The sequence below is a fragment of the Macrotis lagotis genome, chromosome 8 (assembly GCF_037893015.1).
Source record: "Macrotis lagotis isolate mMagLag1 chromosome 8, bilby.v1.9.chrom.fasta, whole genome shotgun sequence".
NCBI classification, from domain to species: Eukaryota; Metazoa; Chordata; class Mammalia; order Peramelemorphia; family Peramelidae; genus Macrotis; species Macrotis lagotis.
In genome coordinates, this window is record NC_133665.1 from 191,950,010 (window position 1) to 191,969,385 (window position 19,376).

At 43.9% G+C, this 19,376-nt stretch overlaps 1 pseudogene; it reads right to left on the minus strand.

Moving 5' to 3' along the window:
- Window positions 1-1,865: 1,865 nt before the first annotated feature.
- LOC141496592 (inosine-5'-monophosphate dehydrogenase 2-like) overlaps window positions 1,866-19,376 on the minus strand; it is a 65,378-nt pseudogene continuing 47,867 nt past the window's right edge.

The following is a 19,376-nucleotide window of genomic DNA, read 5'->3' on the forward strand; positions in this document are numbered from 1 at the left end:
AGTCTGTCTGGACCTTTTTCATTGACGTGAAAAATCTGTCAGGAGACACTGGAACCCTGGGATCATCATCTAATCAGCATAAAGTAATGTTCAGCAACCTAAAAAGTAGGGGAGGGGCTTTGAGGACCGAACCTAGACTGGGGAAAGAAAACCAAACTGAAGCCATGGGGGGTTTTGTTTTGTTGTTTTGCTTTCTCTGAGTTTTCATCCTAAAAAGAGCCAGTTGGTTCTTAAGGGGATGGGTCCAGCGATCACTCATCCCCACTCACTTCATCTGTCTTCACTTCCTTTCTCTGCCAGCCATGAATTTACAACTTCTAGTGTCATTCGAGGGGACTTGGGACTCTGAGGTTTTGAGTCCATTCATTTAATTCAGAGTCTGTTTGAAGAGCAGGCCAAACACAGAGCACTGTGCAAAGGAAAGAAGAAGCCATAAATTCTGCCACTTTTCTCTGCCTCTCAGTGACCTCTTCATTGACGGATCTAATGGCCTCTTGACCATCCTCGTCCTTGACCTCTGCAGTCTGACACCGCTGATCACTGGCTACAGGAGACTCTTTTCTCTGGGTTTTTGGAATACTGCTGTCTCCTTGGGTTGCTCCTGCCTCTTTGTGGACCTCCCTTGGTCCCCTTTGTTGGCTTTTCATCTGTCCAATCCCTCTGGGCCATGAGTGTACCCCAGCAGTGCATCAAGTGCCCTCTTCTCTTTTCTCTATGTATCATCTCAACTGGCAATCTTGCCATCTCCAGTGAGCTCCAGCATCAGCTCTCTGCAGGTTCTCTCTAACTCCTCTCACATTTATCCAATCGGTTGCCAAATCTTGACTTTTTTTCCTATCTCCTATCTTAACAACATCTATTCCATAAATACTCTATTTTCCCCACTCATACGGCTACCACCCTCTTTCAGATCCATTGCAATAATGACCTAACTAACCTTGTCCCACCCCACATCGATACATATTACATTCTGTTGCCAGTGATTTTCCTAAGTATAGAGCTCCATCGTCCTCGTGTTCCACAAACTCCATTGGCTCCCGAATGCCTCCAGGATCCGATGTAATGGTCTTTGCTCAGCACTTCAATCTCATCCCTTTCCATCCACTCTAAAAAGCAGCCACATGACCCTTAGTCTTGCTCCTGTCAAAAACATTCCATTGTCCATCTCAATGTCTCTGTACTTTTGCCCTTTGGTTTCCCCACCCCCACCCCCACCACTAGCATGGTCTCCTTCCCCACTTCTGCCTCTTTCTGTCCCTGACTTCTTTCATTACTCATCTCAAAAACCACTTCCTTAAGATATTCCTGATTTCCCCTTCTATCTCAGTCTTCCCTGTAAGGTATGTCTTGTTCTCTGGGTCTGTTGGTTCTGCACACAGTATTCATCTATCTTGACTAGGCCTTTGAGACTGTCAGTTGTTAGGGCTTGGGAAAATTTATGTGAAAATGTGATGCCTGGAGCAGTAGATCTCCATGATTACCCAAGTTCTGGATAGAAGACAATGCTCTGGAGCTTTCCCAGTCACCTATGGAGTGAAGCAGGGCTCCATGCTTGCTCCCATGCAAGCATGTATGATATTGTCAGCAATGTTATCAGATACTTTTCTCCATATCCAGTTTTTTATTGAAAAGCCTGGGTGGGGGGCAGCTAGGTGGCACAGTGGATAGAGCACCGGCACTGGAGTCAGGAGGGCCTGAGTTCAAATCCAGACTTAGACACTTAATAATTGCCTAGCTGTGCGACCTTGGGTAAGTCACTCAACCCCATTGCCTTAAATAAAAAAATAATTAAAAAAAAGAAAAACCTAGAGAGGGAGAAGCAAGAGGAGAGAGGCAAGAAGCAGTGAAAGCAAACATGGCACTTCTCAGAAGAGCCACTTCTCATACAAATGCAGGCCATGGATGCTTCCTTCCACCTGAGCAGATGCCATCCTCTCAAATTTCAGTTCCCCTGAGGACATCATGGCTCTGACTTGAGTTAGACTCTTAGCACCAATATCTTGGCAGGAGTGCTGGATGCCAGCACTCAAGTAGGTTACAAACTTGTGGATGGACCCTTTGTCCCACATGGCCCTGGACACCCCTTGAGCCACTTTGATTTTTGTCTGCTTCACTGAAATAACAGTTCTGGCCACCCAGATTCTTGTCCATGGCACTGAGGAAGCCCATCCCCCCAGTATTTCTTTAGCCAGATCTCATCAGAGAAGTACTCTCCGGTGGGGGGGGGGGCAGTGATAGCTGCCAATAGAGAGACCATCAACACTGTGGAAGCTCCAAGGCAAGAACTTTGGTGATGTGGCCCACGTTCTGGATGTCATCAGTGCCAGCAACGACAGGGACCCTGAAGCAATGAACATATTTGGAGACCTTGTACACAGCTGTTGCCTGAGGCTACCCACATGCCAGTACTTCCTGTGTAATGCAGATGAAGCCGCTGCCCATGCCAGCCCTTAAGGCATCCACTCCAGTATCAATGAGATTTGGGGCCTGTGCAGCTGTTAGCACATTGCCACAATAACCTGGAGGTTGTTGTATTTTTTCTTGATGTACTTGATCATGTTCATTTGGAAAGTGGAGCTTCCTTGAGAAGAATCCAGCACAGCCACATCATCACTGGCCTGGGCCAATAAGTCAAGCTGATACTTGGCATTCTCATGGGTACCAATGGCTGCCCCACACCAAAGCTGCTTCTCAGAAGTCGGAGGGTAGTCCCAATTCTTCTTCAAGTCCATGCAGGCACTGATGGCAACTAGCTCACCATCCTCATTCATGATGGGTAGCTTCCCTTTCTTACTCTGCTGCAAGATTTCATTAGCTTCCTTTAGTGTGACTCCTGCAAGAGCCACCACTAGATCCTACTGCTTGGTCATGATCTCATCCAGGAAACAGTCATGTACCTCCTCCTTGAGAAAGTCAGTGTCACAAGAAGAGATGATGCCCACTCGATGGCTGCCCATCCTGCCATTATCTGTGATTGGGATTCCACAGAAACTATGCCTTGCCTTGGCTTCATACACATCTCACATTCTATCTTTGGGACTCAAAACCACAGGGTTGGTGATGAAGCCCTGTTCATATTTCTTCACTTTGCACACTTCATTGGCCTGGAATTCTGGGGTGTGGTTGTGATGGATAAATCCAAAACCTCCTGTTAGTGCCCTGGCAATGGCCATCCCAGCCTAAGTTACTGTGTCCATGAGGGATGAATCAAATGGGGTCTTCAGGGTTGTCTTCTTGGTAAATGCTGAAGTTAAGTCTATTTGGTGTACTGTGAAATCTATGTAGCCTAGGAAGATGAGGAAGTCATTGTAGGTGAGCCCATCTCTGCAGTTTAAGAGTTGCTGTGAGCCCATCATTGGGGCCATAAGAAGTGCTGCAGCTGATGAGATAGTCTGTCAAGGCAGACACAGGATGGGGGAGGGAGGTGGGCTGGGCTGGCGGAAGACCCACGGACAATCCCATGGGGTAGATGCTTCTCCTGCAGAGCCAGACACATTCAATGAGGAAGAAAATGGCACCAAGATCAGCTACTACAATGATGGCAGATTATTTAACTTGAAAAAGCTACAAGCCAAGAATAAAGCCTTGAAAACAACCTAGAATACAAATTTGGGGAACACGGGTGTATACAAATGTGCACATATGTGTACAAGTCACAGAGAGATGGATTGTTATTCCAAATCATAGTAGAAATATGAGTTTACTGACAATTTTCCTCTATTAGTCAAATGAATCTAAACACAATTTTCTACCAACATGTGGATTACAGAAATGGATGGATGGATGGATGGATGGGTGGGTGGGTGGGTGGATGGATGAGAAGCATCTGTTAAGCTCGATGTGCCAAGCACTGTGCTACAGAGTGAACAAGGAGCTCCCCATGTAATTAGGAAAGGCAATATATAAGAAGCAAAAACAATTTAGGAACCCAGAGGCCATATGTTTGAGAGAAATGGGACATAGGTTTGTTAATTGGACTTTGAGTTGGTAAAGGAGTAGGACAAAACAACTACATGTTCTATGGGTTCTTCAGCAGGGAAATTGAGGAAGAGCCAAAACATGAAGACAAATGGAGCAGCTGTGACCACTCATGTTTCCTTGACTATCTTTCTCACTGCTTCCACAGGAAGAAGAAAGCAGAATTGTTGCTCAGAATGAGAAGAAATGGTTGAGTGATAATTGTAATACCTGGGAGAAAATATCATAAATCTATTATATCGCTGAACAGCACCTTTAGAAGTTAGAACCAAGGGCAAGAAACTGAGCACAAATCCCACAGAGTCATATGAGGAACAAGTCACACATCATTATCATAAAATAAAATGTATACAACTTTACACTTTGCAAGGCATTTTAATTTATTATGTCATTTGACACTCCGAACAACCTGTGAATTGGGGGTACTATTATTTCCCTTCCATTTTACAGATGGAACAACTGAGAAGGGAAGCGTCACACAGATAGTAAATATCCTGATTTTGAGTCCATGGGCTACATACTATGATGTATGACCACTGCAGAATCAGGAAGCTGGCTGGTTTTCCTAGACCGTAGAGTGTTGATGAAAAAAGAAAGAAAAATAGAAAGTGTGGGAAGATGAGAAAATATCAGGCTATAAAGAATTTGAAATGGCAAACAGGAGTACTTGTAGCTGATCTTAAAAGGTGAAGAGTTTTGATTAAAATAGTCATGTGATTAGAGCTGGTTTTCAGAAAGATCCCTTTCATCATTCTATGGAAGATGGAATAGAGAGGGTTGGAGAGGACCAGGTGAGAGGAGATGAAGGTCTAGATAGAGATGAAGAAAGAAGAGGAGAGATGTGAAAGGTACTGTGGGGGACTAGACATGCCTACTTAGGCCATGATGAAGACATGGGTTGAGGGAGAGTGACTCTAAGGCGGTTGATATGGGTGCCTGGAAAGATGATGATGCCCACACCAGAAATGGAGAAGGAGGTAATGAGTTCTGTTGGAGACAGGTTGAATTTAAGATGGCTCTGATACATCCAGTTAAGATGCTTTTGGGACACCACGTCTGAGGCAATTGATAATATGATATGACATCTCAGGGGAAAGATAAAAGTCTAAAAATAGTCGGAAATGATTGTTATCTTTAAATAGAAAGGACAAAGCACAAATGGTCAGCAGGAAATGGGATCCCCAAAGAATTGAGGAAATGATTATTATAGAAATCGGTGTTCAAGACACTAACAACTAACATCAGCTGGGTGTATCTGTTTGTCCATGCACATAGGTGAATTGGTTTAAGGTTCAGAAAGCACTTCATATATACATATATAATATATGTATATATACATATGTATATGTAACATAATATAATATATATGATATATACATGCATATTTACTTTGATGTATATATGCATGTATTCATGTCTCTAGATATTTATATATAATTTCATGATCCTTACAACCATGAGATAAGTACTCCAATATTACCTTCATTTTACAGAAGAAAAATGGAGACTAAGAGAGGCAGGATGGAATAGTGGATAGAACATTAAGAATCAGGAAGATATGGGTTCTAATCCTGCCACAAATACTAACTCTATGACCCTGGGCAACTCTTCTCAGGGCTTCAGTTTCCTCATCTGTAAAATGAGGGAGTTGTGCACCCTTCCAGTTCTGAATCTTTGAGTCCGTGAACCCAAGGAACAAGGAGGAGACTGAATCTATGATCCATTGCCTCAACTTCACTTGGGACCTCAGTGATTCTACAGCAAACTGAAATATCTCACCAACTGTGATGGTAATGACCAATTTATTATTTGTTATGAGAATTATTGTTTGTTATTTATCACTGTTAATTATGATGATGAATTTATTATTTATAATTGTGGTCATTTATTATTTATCATTATTCATTAGGATGATAATGAGGATCTCCCACTCCTATCACTTGTAATTTGTACATTGAGGAGAATGCCCTCTTTCCTCACTTCTCCTCCCTAGAGAGCTTATCTTCCTTGGCAGCTCTGTAGCTGCCTCCTGCGTGTAACCCTCTCTAACCTTCCCCTCTCCTTGAGGTCCTTTCTTCCTTTAGTAGAGCAGGGACTTATCTGGGGCATGGGCACCTATCACCAGCAGAGCCTGAGTTCTGGGAGGGTGCATTCTCATTTAGTACCTAGCTCAGATCCTGGTAGGCTCCTAATAAACCTTGGGTTGAATTGAATTGGGTTGGCTGTGGCTGCCATTTTATCCTGCAGGAAATACTGATCTTCATTCACTCCCTGTACTCTTAATTGTTGCTTAGAATACCCAGGGGAAGGTGAGTGGTTTTTTTTTCCCCCTGCCCTCTTTGAGCTCTCACAAGCCCTGCTACCCACCTCTTCTCATTGGCTCCTGACTCTGGGCTTCCTATCTAGCTACAATGAGAAGTGGAACTTGGCACAATGCCTCACTCTTGGACTTGTGTCTGCAGGCCCTTCCGATGGAGAGGAAGCTGACCAGGCAGGCTGCCCCCCATAGACCCTTAGCTCCTCAGCCACTACTGTGGACCTTGGTCCAGTCTCCTGTGCTCCCCTGACACCCTCCAGTCCCCCAAAACTCTGAGCCTCACCTTGGAGTTCAGCTTCCAGGGCAGATGCTGGGGCTGCTTGGGCAGGAGCAGCCAGAATCTCTCCCAATGCTTGTCAGGATGCCCAGAAAACTGAACAAACACCCGGGCTGTCAGGAACCTCCTGATGAAAGCCGCCCAGTACCCTGCCCTGCTCTCTCTTGTCAGCAGCTCTCTGGGTTGCCGTGCCCTCTGTTGCCTGCCAGCTGTGGAAAGCAGAAGACACACATCCAACAAATCTCCTAGAATCTGTGTCTAGGACACGGGGTGGGGGACGGATTGAAATATGGGGGGGTGCTTGATCTTGCCCTAAAACAGTAACTAGGAGCCCCCAAGTGGGTCAAGAGTAAGTCAAACTTGGGGGCGGCTAGGTGGCACAGTGGATAGAGCACTGGCCTTGGAGTCAGGAGGACCTGAGTTCAAATCGGGCCTCAGACATGTAATATTTGACTAGCTGTGTGACCTTGAGCAAATCACTTAACTCGATTGTCTTGCAGAAACAACAACAAAAAAGACTAAGTCAAACTTGCTGCTGGCAGGAGAGAGATAAGTGAAGCTGAGAACTCAGCTTTTTAGGTGCTTGTTTACATGGCAAGAGGGGGAAACTGCACAGGCAAAGACCAGGCAGGTAGGAAGTAAAAGCCACCATAGGGAACTGGGAAGAGACGAATTTGCTGAGAAGAGAAAGACGTTGAGAGGTGAAGCCTGTGAGGGTAAAGGCTCTGAGCAATAACTACAGGTAATAAATCGTATATGTCCTCAACACCTCTGCAATAGGCTTTATCTGTGTCCTCACTGGATGGGCTGGAGGCCCTTTTGGTGAGCAGCCAAAGCTGGCTCTGGCCAGGACTCAATCACGAGAACCCAAGAGCTGCTGAGTCCAACTACCAGTATCAGCCAGAGCTTCTAAGATTCCCCTGAGTCTCCCTTAGCTTAATAGCAGAATGAATTCCATTCTCATGAATTGGGGTTTGGATGCAGGCCTTAGTTCTGGAGGTTGGGGTTTAGGGCACATTAATAGTGAGGCTGGGTAGACCTAGGTCTTAGAAAAATACCTACATGGTGATCATAAAAGAATAAATAAATTGGACCAGAGACTCATTGAACTCTTCCATCTGAGATGTGTCTTTGTTTTAGTTTTGAGAAAAAAATATGGTGACTGGATCACAGGATATTTAGGTTGCTGAGCAGAGGCTGCCCCAGTATTCCCCCCTTACTTTTTCATTTTTGGCCTTCAAGAGGCCTCACCAACCCTCCTCTCCTCTATCAGTCTGTGGGGAGGTCCCAGGATTGGCAGTAATAAGGTTTTCTCCATCCTTGGAGATTTCTTCCCCCCAAATTCTGAGGGTTCCTTGTCCTCTCTACCTTCAACTCCAAAATACAGGAACCATATCTGTTACTGGTCCTGGGCCTCTTAATTCACTATGAACTGAGATCTGATTTCATCCCTAAATCACAAGATTTGAAACTTCTTCACCCAAGCAAACATGGCTCTTGGGCTCCATCTTTTCCAATTTCACTTTGTTACCTGTTTTTACAACTGATGCCCAGGAGTCTGGAAAATGCTGCTGAAGGATGACAGCAATAGTCTCATGGGTAGAGTAGGAATGTCTCTGATTCCCCCATTGACTAGAGAGTTGACATCATTTACTGTTGGAAAGTTTAAAAGACAAGCACTTTCCTTTGGGGGATGTCAAATTCCTATAAAGTGTTGATGACTTCAGGCTGGGTCCCCCCCAATGCCAATCATGTTGAAGACGCTGGGAGTAACAATGAGGTGAGGATACTAAGGAAGATGAAGTTGGAAGTCATGGCACACCTCAAACTAATTCTCACAGAGTACTGACGGCAAAAAAGCAAGGGAGGTTCCATCATAAGAATCACAAAGTCCAAGAAACTGAGAGCTGATGAACTATCTTTTTTAAGATCTCCATTGAGGGGCATCCCATCCCCAGTTGGACCAGCCCATTCCAATTGAGAATAGCTTGCATTTTTGGAAGGGCTTCCTAATGTCAAGTCTAAATAGCTAACATTAGAGAACTTTAGCATCATTGGAGGTCACAATCATCAATATTACCCCCATTTTACAGATAAAAAAATTGAAACTCAGAGAGGGGGTTTAAAATAAAAAGAAACTGAAATGCAGTTTGTGAGGTGGTCACCCAACCTCACCTTCCAGATGTTGACCTGTTAATTGTACAGGCTTCCCTGGAAGAGCTGGGTCTTTGCCACCAGTATCCATATCTTGCAGATTTCCCTGAAAACAGAAAGTTTCATTCTAGGAGAAGACAATGCTTGGACAGGGATGTGGGAAATCAATTATTTGCCAGTGAAATGTGGACTGATTAAAAAAAAGGAATTCTAGCCTGTAAGAAGCCTACGATGTATTAGCTTTTCCAATGAAATATATGTTTCTGGAAGCCAGGAGCTCTACACAGCCACAAAACCTACATTTAAGCTCCTACCATATACCCGCCTCTGTGCAGGAGGCAGAGCTACGAAGGCAAAAACCAGAGCACCTGTCTCTTCAAAAAGCTGATCTTCTAGGGACTCGAGCCCCATGAGCAAACCTCCTGAGCACAGCTTGGGAGAGAAAGGAGAAAGGGCAGCCATGGGAGGAATCTCTGAATGGAGTAGTGGAACATGTCTGGGAAGGGAGAATGGGGAGATCATGGTGCCATAGAAGTCTTACTAACTGGAAGGGGCTCCAGACCTCACCACCTCCAACACTGTCCTTTTCTCTGTTGCTCTACTGAAGCCCAGGAGGGCTTCATGTAACTGAGAGGCAGAGTTAGGATTCAAAACCTGAATCCAAATGCTGTGAGGAATGACGTCTTTGATACCCAGTGATGGAGGGCCCTAAGGACTAGACTGAGAAAGTGTAGAATCTGATGGGATTGTGCAGCCCCAAGGCAACAATCTCCTTATCATGTTGGATTGCAAACCAGGGAATTGGATCATCTCACAAAAACCAGAAATGCAGGTCATCTATGGGACAAAGTAATGCTGCATCGAAGGTAGAGAAAGTCTGCACACCCAATGGAGACATGTTGGAGTGAGCCCAGAGCCAAAGAGTCTGAGTCAAGAGGGACCTTTGAGAGGTCTCAGAGAGATCATTGGATGGTGAAGTTTGAAATAAAAGGGATCTCAGAATATCCAGATGATGAAACTGAAGTTGAGGATGATCCTGGGATGATGGATTCAAAACTAGGAGGGATCTCAGAAATGGTCTGGTTCATACACACCCATATTCTATGGATGGAGAAACTGGGATTTCACCCCACATCTGCTCAATCCAGACCCAGAGCATTTCTCAAGTTACGACATGATCAAAGAAGCAAGTTCCTTAAAAAGCAAAGATGTCAGGGTCTGTGTGAGGGTGGTATACATGCCCCTGGTGTCCATGAACTATCCACAGAAGCAGGTCCTCAAGGACCCTCAATGGAAAGTAGCAGCACAAGGTCATAAACAAGAATCCCACAAGATAAGAAGACTTGGGAACAAGGAGAGCTGCCAGTCTTCCCTACACTGATGGATCCTGGATTCATCAACACTGAAGGCTATGAGCCAGTGGATGCTAGCCAGACCACCAGAGTAGGGGTTCAAGAGCTCCAGGAGGGTGAGGTGTGTGTTTCTGCATCTCTTTGTGACTCTAACATTTATCATGGTGCTCAATATAATAGACACTTAAAGAATGTTTTTTTGTTTTGACTCTAGAATCAGAGAACCTGTACTCAAACCTTGACTTTAACAATGACTACCTGTCTCCCAGACTTAGTTTCCCCATCTGCAAAATGGGGAGTTAGGTTGGATGACCACTGAAGTCCTTTCAGGCTGTAGAACTGTGATTCTCTGTGAGGACTCAATTTCTTAGGGAAATCGATTTGTCTCTCTGGTCTTTGGTTTCTTCGCTTGGAAAATAAAGGATGTGGATTAGATAGTTTGAGGGGTCCTTGTCAGCTCCAGAATAGAAACATTGAGTCACAAATATTGCCCCCCAATGAGAAGGGTATAGTTATGGTGTAAGGGATAAGAACACAATGGTATTTCTTATTTCTCTCTCAGAATCCAAGATCTACTCCAGAGAAGGCCAAGGTCCACCTTTATGTCTATACATACATGCCAGTGTGACAAAGGGCTGTTCAGAGCTCCAACCTCCCTCCCTACTCATCTTCACATGTCCCTTCCTTCCTGAGTGGTTTCTTGGCCCCACTCCTCAGACCCAGAATGCCCTTCCCTGCTTCCCACCCCTGACTGACACTGTCCATTGATCAATCAACCAACATTTATTGAATACCTACTATGTGCCAGTCATTGTGCTGCAAAAACAAAAATGTACAACCCTGCCTTTGAGAAGTTTACCTGCAAAGCCCTCTCTGCCAGCCCATTTCTTGACTTGAAATCCCGGGAGACCTTCAAGGTGCTCAGCTGCCATGGGGCCTTCCCTGGTGCCCTCCCACCTTTCCCCTGGGTCAAGCTGAAGGTCCTTTTCCTCATTGGATTGCTTACAGGGTCATGCATCTCTTAGTCTCTTTTCTGGTGACAGTTAATGGCATGAGAGTCTTAGCTCTCCTGAGAGGAAACCAGGTCATGGAGGGTAGAGACCCTGCCTCTGGGTTCCTCCTAGTATCCCCAACACCTCCACTGGGAACCAGATAAAGAATTGTTCAAAGATCACAAGATCTAGAAAGCTGTGTCCCTTAGGTAGGCTGAAGCCAAGTCATCAATGATTTATGCCATTGTTAATAGCAATTGACCTCTTAACTGTTTATCCAGAGAACAATTAATTGTATTGATTAAACCTGGTCATTTAAATTGTTTTAAATGCACTTCTCTGCATGGAGATACTCTGAGTCTCCTGCTGAGCTCTAGAGGTTCTGTTGGAGTGAGGAACAGTATTGCCACTGACATACCTCTAGTTTCTTTCTTAACTTCAATTTCTCAAAGGATTCTGGGGGCAGAAAAACAGCCCCAGACAGGTTAGACTTCAGTTGGATGCTCAAAGCTGCAGTCCACAATGACCTAAAAGGGAGGAAGCTTGGGTGTTTTTGGACTTTCAAAGCACACCCTTTGTTCTTAGCCACAGGGAGGATTCCAGGAGGCCTGTCCAAGCGCCCCTCCTTTATCCATCTTGCCCTCCTCCCCCTCCCCCAAGACAGTCTTTGAGTTTGTAGCACATTTTATTATTCCAGACTGCGTCAACTGAATAGCCATCAGGGGAAGAAAGAAAGACTGGTGCATGCCAAAGCTACCATCCCAGGCTCCCATTGGTGCATCTACTGTGACCACTGACCAATGGTCCTGATAGCCTTCTGTCACTGTGGTGCTCTGGGCTGAGGGCCAGGGTGGGCAGGGAGCGAGCCTATGGGTCTGAAGAAGAGGAGAGAGCTATAAGGAGGGGGGAAATGTCATGGTTGGAAAGAGATCCAAAGTTTGGGAGTGTATGATTATGGTGTTCTCGTGTTCTCTCTCTCTCTCTCTCTCTCTCTCTCTCTCTCTCTCTCTCTCTCTCTCTCTCTCTCTCTCTCTCTCTCCCTCTCTCCCTCTCTCGCTCAGTCCTTCCTTCCTTCCTTCTTTCTTACCCCCCCCAATCCTGAGTCTCTTTAGCCCAAGTCTGTTTGGTCTCATGTGACCTTTCTATCCCATTTGAGGTAAAACTAGCTCTCACAGAAGGTTAAAGCCTGTGAAGGGCTGGCTCAGATACTGTGCTGATCACAGGTATGTTAGCCAAAAAGCATTTTTCTCTTTGGTTTTTTTTTATATAAACAGACATACACTTACACACCAACACACACACACACACACACACACATTCACACTCACACACATACATACATACACTCACATTCACACATGCATACACATACACACATACATTCACACACACATACACACACACACACACACACACACACACACACACACACGGCTCCTCCAGTTCCATCCAGTATCCTCTGCCCTCTCACACATTCTGGAGTAAAACACTGAGACTGGAGCTGCAAGGAGGGCTCGCACCCGAGGCCCGGGAAGCACTGAAATTGCTTCTCAATCAGCCTGTTGGAGCCTTTGGAGCGTCTTTCATCAGCCTGCGGATCTGACCATTTTCCCTGGTTTGTGGGCATTTGTTTTCCTAATACTCTGGTTGATTTCCAGGCTACTTGGTGCTGCTGCTGGCCACCGATGTGCAATTTCTGCTGGGGCTGAATTTTCCACCAGAGCAATATTACCGCTCTCTGGTGCTGGCCAGGTCCAGCCGGAGGGCCCTGCCAATTCCACCAGTTCCATGGACAGGCCGGCCTCCGACGGGGCCGAAGCATGAATTTGAGCCTCTTCTCAGGAGCTTTCCCTCCAGGGACAGATGATGGAATTCAAGCCACAAAGGAGGGCGTTTTCTATCCCAACACTGTCAAAATGTCCTGTCCCAGCAGCCAATGTAATTTGTATCCCTTGTTTCCAGGGCCTATGCTCCAGGTCACTTCAATTATTTGGGCAAAAAGAAAACTCGACAAGATCCTATATATCTTTCCTTGTGATTATGTTTGGAGTGAAAACCATTTGGGGTACAGAGGTGAAATAAAACAATCACTTATCAAATCAGAGCATTGTTTTTCTTTTTCTTTTCCAAGTGGGAAAAAAAAGCTATGAAGTTTGTTTATTACCTTGTAACTCTCCCGCAAGGAAGCTCCAAGGGCTTTACTCCAACAGAATCTGATGTCACCAATGTGGGCAGTCACTCCAGTAATGCAACTCACCACCCACCCATGAATTTTCCCCAAGCATTGATCTGGAGCCTTCTATTTTACTTCACTTTTGAAGAATTTTCTGAAGAAAATGTCTACCCCAGGACTCCAATTCACAGATATGGCCCCAGCAGCAAGTAAACAACTCCTATCACACATTGAGTCCGAGAACAGTCCAACACCTCAATCTTTAACTACTTCCCATCATCTAAACTGAATTGAAAGTGAGTCTAGCTATTCTATATAGGTTGCAGGAAGAACGAATTCAAGACATCAGGGACATGTTCCCTCTCCATAGATGTTCAGTTTTCAATATAAAGCTCTTATGGTGAGCTTTGTCAAAGAGTCTAAGACAATCCATTGACCCTGGAGTGAGGGAAACTCCCCTTTCTTAACCTGCCAGTAATCAGAACTGTCTGGAATGAGTCACCCTAGGAAGTGAGAGTCTCTCCCTCATTGGAGATCTTCAACTTCTAGTGGAGGCTAGATGACCACCTAGTGAGTATGATAAAATGTGGATTCCTTTGTGTGTGGGTTGGATGAGAGGTTTCTGAGGTCTTCCAGCTTGCAGATTCTGGGATTTTGTGAAATGAATTTAATCTTCTTGGCTTTATTCTTATACTCATGTCTTCCTCCAATTACTCATTATGCCATATATGTGACCCTAAGCTTTGGAAAAATATGCCAACAGAACACAGCTCCTACCCAGCCAGGAAGGCTGAGTGTAGGCCCATGGTGGGCCAGATCTCCAAGCATTGGTCTGGAGAAGCTCATCACCAGATACTCTGCTGGTCCAATATCACCAAACTGCATGAGGGAAGATTATGGTTAGGAAGGAGTGTACACTCTAATGTATCTTAGCTAGAGGAGATAGCAAAGCCAATCTGGAGCATTGTGCCAGATCTGGAAAAGACTAATGGAAGCCCATTAGGAGCGTATAGTCTAGTCAAGGAGTCATACCCAATGCATAGGAAACAGTACAGGAACATTGAACAGGAGATGGCAAGCTCCCCACCTGAACAATGTAGACAAATCAGGGCTAGAAGAAGCAGGAGCAGAAAGGGAGACTCATGTGGACATGAAGCATTCCAGGCAGGAAAATAAGAAGGGAAAGCATCTAGTGCAGGAGCCAATGGGGGAGTTGGCATAGGGATAGTAAACAGAGTGATCTCCGTGGATCAGGGAAAGGGGCAAGGGAATAAGATTTATTGGATACTGGCCAGGTACCAGGCACTCTGAGGGGTTGTACCAGTACTATTTCATGAATCTCATACCTTCCCTGGGAGGTAGGAGCTATTCTCATTCCTATTTAACAGTTGAGGAAACTGAAGGGATCAAGGGTGAAGTGACACCCAGGGTCACACAGTTAGTGAATGTCTGAAGCCAGATTTGGACTCACTCTATGCCTACTGCTATAGCCACTGTGCATCCTAGTCATGTAACTTAGGGCTCTTAACCTTTATTGGGGGGTGCCCATACATTACTTTTCAGAATCATATTTTAAAATGTAAAAAATAAAATAAAATTCAGAGGAATAAAAAAGAAGCCAATTATTTTGGAAACACAGTTATCAGAATAATTAAAAACAAATCAAGTTCCCTAATATAGAAGTAGGAGATACATTTTTCAAAAAAGGAAGTTATGGAGGGCAGAGCCAAGATGGCAGTGTGAGGACATGAATTCCAGGAAACTTGTTTCCCCCCCCCAATTCCAAAAGTTATCAAATTATAACTCTAGCCAAAATTTAGAGGGGCAGAACCCCCAGAAAGACTGAATGATACAATTTCCCAAGACAACTTAGAAATTCCACAGGAAAGGTATGTTTCACCAGGATGGGGGTTGGAAAAAGCTGCTGCAAGTACAGCAGCGCAGCCAGGTCAGGTGCCTAGATCCTTGGGGGCACCTGGCTCCATGGCAGAGGGGGTGGTTTCCAGACCTCCTGGCCCAGGGATCACCTGGAATAGCTTAAAGGGATGGTGAGAGAACTCTGCCACACCAGGATGAGTGTGGAGCTAGCATGGCCTCAGAGTAGTCCTACCATGAGAACCTGCAATGGGAATCAGGGAAACCAGACTCCACTTCCAGCCCACAGCTCACAGATGGTAAGGGGGTCAGGGGAGACTGCAGAGGACTCTCTACTCTCCCTGGGGCAGGACTCAGATGTTTGCCCACACTCAGATTCAGATTGTAGTCTGGACCCCCATATCACTATAGCCAAGCAGGGATCCTCTTCACAGCTCCAGGGAAGAGAGGAGAACCACATATCAAAGTACAGACAAGAAATAAGTCAAAGTCTATCTTAAGACCTTGGAGAAATTAAGATCCCAGTGGGGTGTCCCCCCAAAACTCCAAAGCCTTGCAAGTACAGTAAATCAGTCATAGGCTGAGGAAATGAACAAACAAAAGAAAAAGAAGAGTCCCATGCAAGATTCAAATGATGAAAAAATCGAAGCTTCTGCATCCAAAACCCCCAAAAGAAATATAAAATGGGCTCAGGCTATGGATGAGCTCAAAAAAAACTTTGAAAAGCAATTAAGGGAGGCAGAGGAAAAATTGGGAGGAGAAATGAGAGTGATGCAAATAAATCATGAAAACCAAATCAGCAGCTTAGTGAAAGAAATACAAAAAATACTGAAGAAAAGAATATGTTAAAAATTAGTTTCAGCCAAATGGAAAAAGCAACACAAAAGGCAAATGAGGAGAAGAATGCCTTAAAAAGCAGAATTGACCACAAAGTATATTAAAAAAAACTCTCTGAAGAAAATAACTCATTCAAATGCAGAATGGAACTAAAGGAAGCCAATGACTTTGTGAGAAATCAGGAAGAAAGAAAACTATTCCCCCCAAAACCACAAAAATTAGAAGAAAATGTGAAGTATCTCATTGGAAAAACAACTGACCTTGAAAACAGAATCAGAGGAGATAATTTAAAAATTATTGGGCTACCAGAAAGTCACAACCAGGAAAAGAGCCTAGACTTCATTTTTCAAGAAATAATTCAGCAAAATTGCTCTGAGATCCTAGAAGCAGAGGGTGAAATAGAAATTGAGGGAATTCACCAATCAACTCCTGAAAGAGAGCCCAAAAGAAAAACTTCCAGGAATATTATAGTCAAACTCTAAAACCCCCAAGTCAATGAGAAAATACTAAAAGCTGCCAGAAACAAACAATACAACTACCATGGTTTTATAGTCAGGATTACCCAGGATCTGGCAGCATCTACATTAAGGGCTCGTAGGGCTTGGAATATAATATTCTAGAATGCAAAATATCTTGGTTTGCAACCGAGAATCAACTACCCAGCAAAACTGAACATCGTCTTTCAGGGGAAAAGATGGACTTTCAATGAAACAGGGGACTTCCAAACTTTCCTATTGAAACAATCATAGCTGAACAGAAAGACTGGTCTCCAAGTACAGGACTTGGGGGAATCATAGAGGGGGTGGATGAGAAGGACTGATTATGAGGAACTTAATTATGTTGAACCGTTTGTATTCCTGCATGGGAAGAAGATACTGATAACTCATATGAACTTTGCCATTTATAAGAGCCATTAGAAGGAACATATATAGATAGGACACAGGAAGGAGGGGATTATAATGGCATAATATAGTAAAAAGATGGAGTCAATGGGTGATAAAGTACTGGGAGGAAGAGGAAGGAGAGGAAGAAGGGACCAAAATATTTCACATAAGAATCAAGAAAAAGCTTTTACAATGGAGTGGAATGGGGGAAGGTGAGGGGGAATGGGTGAGCCTTCATTCTCAGAAATGGCTCAGAAAGGAAATAACATACACACTTAATAGGGTGAGGAAATCTATCTTACTCTAGAGAAAAATTAGGGGAAAGGGATGGGAGAAGGGGGATGGGGAAGGGAAAGGGGAAGTAGGTAATAGAAGAGAGGTAAGATCATTGGAGAAGGTACTCAGATACAACACAATTTTGAACAAGGACAGGGTGAAAGGAAAGAGAGAATAGAATCAAAGAGAGTGGGAAGGAATTGAGTGAAGGGAAACACAGCTAGTAATAACAACTGTGGGGAAAATATTGAAGCAACTTCTCTGGTGGCTATGATAGGGAAGGCAACTCATCCCAGAGACAGAGCCATTGGAATCTGAACTTAATGGACTGAAGTACATTTTTTTTCTCACTCATTGTTCTTGAAGTTTCTCATCTTTTTTAGGGGAGCGGGTTTATGTTTACTCTCACAACAAGATTATTGGAATAATATAAAAGAAGAAAAATAAAATAAAATAAAATTTTAAAAAAGGAAGCTATATTTTGGGTAGAATCTCAAGTGTGGCTTTATTCTTTAGATAATGCCATAATGATGGTTTCTACAGACTGTTAGGGAAGAAACATTCTAAAAGGGGTTTTAAGAAAAAAATAACCAGCATCAATTTCTTTATAAGCCTAAAGCACCATATAAACTCTAGTTATTATCATTATGATCTCTAAAGTTAGTAACTGGTAACGGCTGAACAAGTTATGGCATAGGACTATTGCATAGATAAGAAATGAAGAATATGACTCATTTAGAGAAACACGAGAAGGTCCATACGATCTGATGATTAGGCACAAAAGCAGCAGAGTCAGAAGGTCTAGGCAGAAATGACATAGATGAGACAAAGATGAGAATTAAATGTTCACTCACAGGAAACCAAGCCCCGAGCACCTGAGAAGTCAGTTGTGACTTTGGTTTCAGATAATTCTATAGCCCTCCCTCCTCTCAGAAGAGTAGTGAGGGACTACCAGGACACAGTGGTGCCTACACTGTCTGAAACGGTCATTATATTGGGGGATTGGGGCCCAATTGTAGTAATTAAAATGTAATAGAAGTAGAAGTATGATTATTAATATTAACTAGTTCTTAAATAGTGCTCTAAGGTTGGCAAATCACTTTAAAATAGTATTTATTTGTTCTTCACAACAACCTTTGGAGTGAGGTGTTATTTTTAGTCCTATTTTACAAAGAAATTAAGGCTCAGACAAGTCAAATGACTTGCCCAGGTCTTCCTGACTCCAGATCCTGGTACTCTATCCCTGGTTCTATTCTATCGTACCACCTCAAATTTTTGCCTAAAGGTTTTCCTTTATTGTCAAAAGACAAAGTTCATTTTGGAAGGGAAGTAGGCATTTCTGCCAATGATTGTGATGGGAAAAGGAAAGCAATTAACCAAACATGTTTAAGAAGATGAATCCTGACCAAGAAAGGGAAGGAGGGAAGAAGATTGTCAGATGAATGGAAATCAGGCACCCTGGAGGCAGAGAGACCCTTTATGGGACTAGGGGATGCTTTAGGCTGGATGGGGGGGGGCAGAGGGAAGGCTCCCTTATTGCCTATGTATTTCAGTAACAGCAGGGACATTTGAGACCCATTTAAAGCCTGGGCTTCTCTCTTCAGTTGATTTTCTGCACAAGAGTGGACAATTTGTTACAAGAAAAAAAACACCCTTTCAAGTTCTGGTCCTGGAGCCAGATAATTTATAGGATTGATAGGGACAGAGAGGAAATCTATGGAAGGTAATGGCTTTCCAGTGACTTCTTCCACTCAGAGCTGACCATGTTCTAATGACCTGGCTGAAATGTCCTTTCTGCTTCCCTCAGCTCCTTCTCAAATACTCATGATGGAGTGTCTTCTAAGGCTAGCCATTCTTTAAGACCCTATAATTTGAGGACTAACCCTGACAAACATCTCAGTAAAAAGTAGGATGCCCTTGTCCGGCCATGTTCCTGGCACCCTCTACATATGAGCATCCTCTTCCTTCAAGATCATTCTGAATTGTCTGACTAGATGGTTTCACACACACAACCAAGGGCAGTGCAGGAAAAGAAGTATGCATAGCTTAGAACCTGAGTACTGCGTTCTCACAAACCAGATTCAAACTTCAGGGACTTAAAAACAGCAATTATAATATACATGGCTCAACCTCCACCTTGAATAATATCAGATATTTGTCTTTTTTTCCTCTAAATGAGCCTGCTCTTCATTAGTTTTTTCTCCTGAAAGCTGAGAAGTTCCCCATCCATTTAATATAGAGTAGGTTTATCCAAATAGCAA